General features: G+C 33.4%; 1 pseudogene; it reads right to left on the bottom strand.

Annotated features, from left to right (window-relative positions):
* Nucleotides 1-2,141: 2,141 nt before the first annotated feature.
* LOC111744520 lies at nt 2,142-2,260 on the bottom strand (annotated as a pseudogene).
* Between the last annotated feature and the right edge of the window lie 35 nt (nt 2,261-2,295).

Here is a 2,295-nt window from a genome sequence, read left to right as displayed (position 1 = left end):
AATTTATGAGAGAAGATTGAAAATTTACAATCATAAGAAAATACAGTAAAAGGAGAAATAGTCAATGATTGTTTCATCTTTTTATTTTTATCTATATTTTTATATTTACTATCCTTCAATATTAAGCTGTTGAATACAGAAACAGTTATTAAATTTTGCCTAATTTTTAGATCCTTATTTCTCAGTGTTTAAAATTAAATCTTTTGCATGAGTTGTCTGAAGTCTAAACCAGCAAGAAGCATATTTATTAGTATGTTTTATTATTTGAATTCATGAAAGTGTCCATGTTGTTTCCACTTTTTTTCAGCTCTTAAATCTAATCATCTTAACTTTGGAGAGTCTATCAAATTCCATCTGTTAGTTGATTCCCATCCTGGGAATCATATTAACCAGCTATGTATAAAACCCATTTGCAGAAAACAAACTTTTAGCAAGCAGTACTTTTCACCATGAGCATTATTGCCGTGTTTCACATGTTCTTCCTTATAGAAATCTTAAAGGTACAGCAAAAAGTGACCTACACTTCTGACTTCCTTGGGTTTGCCTTATGGGATGTTAATTAAGCATGCCTACTGCAGGTGTCTAGACCATTTGTGCATCAAACATCACTTACTTATTTTACATAGTTTAGGGCAGGGACATAAAGTACAGATTAAATTGAAGTTTCTTGTGAGATGATGGCATTTTGGTTATTTTAAATTGTGTTTTCCCTTATGTTTATTAACATTATTGGTGACAGATGGATCTTTTTTTCCCAATTGGTTAGGTTTTGGTTTTTTTCCATTTATTTCATCTGTAGTTTGTCTTATGCTTTGTATGATTTTGATCTTAAGATATAGGTATATAGTTTAACAAACTGCAGAATTTTACCATGCGATCCTTAGGATGTCAGCTAAAACATTTTTTAGTATTGGAGGACACGTCCATTTTCAAGTAAAACGAAAGCTAAATAACTTACAAAAGTGTAACTCTTAGAACCTTCAAATTTCACAATGAAACAATCAGGAAATACTTTTTTTAAAGATACGAAAAATGTACAAAAAATTTGCTTGAGCATACAATAAACCTTTCTGAGCATAAGCAATATGAGATTTCATATGGATAAGAGCCAAAAAAGAATATGGCAGGTGAGACTATTAGTCAGGTGAGACTATTATTAGTCAAGCAAAAGAATATAATGCTTATCAGTAAGATGTAAGAACAATATAAAGTGTCTATATACAATACACACTGGATCCTAACCATGTGAAAGACAAAGTAGCTTCTCACTCTCTACAGGAGAGTTTAGAGCACACTTCCAAAGTCCTGACTCCTAAGAATAAGTACCCCCAACCCCACCACATCTTTGCCCTCCTCTACATTGAAACCCCAGGGCGTAGGGTTCTGGTCCTAAAAAACGGTCGCGACATTTGGTTATATGAGATTTCAATTGATGAAAGCCCTTAGAAACTATAATTTCTTACCAGTAACAATGTTGCTACATCTCAGATGGAATTTCCTTCTATGAGAATCAATGGCAGAATGGCATTAGTTAGGCAGCTGGGTGTAGCAAAACACTGGATTTTGGCAACTTTCTCTCAGTTCCCCCATGAGACCATAACCATAGCAATAAAAATCAGCCACAGTGATGACAAATCATACTCTTTTTCCAAAGACTTCCCGATAATATTAAATTCCACACCACAGGTAAAGATTATACACTGACTCAAAATGTAGCTTCTCTGCTTCCCAGGTCAGTGTTCCAAATAAAATTATTAATATTGATCATATCTCACACTTATTCACTAACATTCATCTGTAGTGTAATTGAAATGTAGATAAGGGTAAATTTGGAATTTATTAGAAAGTTTATATATAATTTAACTGAAGCACAGGTAATAACTGATATGTTATTTTAACTTAATTAAGTATTCAAAACAGAAACCTGCGTTTCATGCTTATTTTTCAAACAAATGACTAAGCCCTGTCTATTTTACCTTAAGAAATGGATACGGTAAGAAGTAGGAGTCTCCCTTATTGAGAGATTATTTATTTGTTTATTCATATTTTTATTTTTTTAGGCAAGGCAACCCTCTGTTGACCTCACAGATTGCAAGGACCTTGTCAGTTTACAATCTTTTATTTATTTATTTATTTTTTTATGCCTACCACACCTGGTCCTCCTAGGTGGTCTCCCATCCAAGTACTAAACAGGCCCGACTCTGCTTAGCTTCCGAGATGAGATGGGATCGGGTTTGTTCAGGGTAGTATGGCCATAAACAAGAAAGACAACTTATTCAATATTTCATCCATTCT

Source organism: Pteropus vampyrus, unplaced genomic scaffold (assembly GCF_000151845.1).
Source record: "Pteropus vampyrus isolate Shadow unplaced genomic scaffold, Pvam_2.0 Scaffold136, whole genome shotgun sequence".
Lineage (NCBI taxonomy): Eukaryota > Metazoa > Chordata > Mammalia > Chiroptera > Pteropodidae > Pteropus > Pteropus vampyrus.
This window is presented reverse-complemented; position numbering and strand designations above follow the sequence as displayed.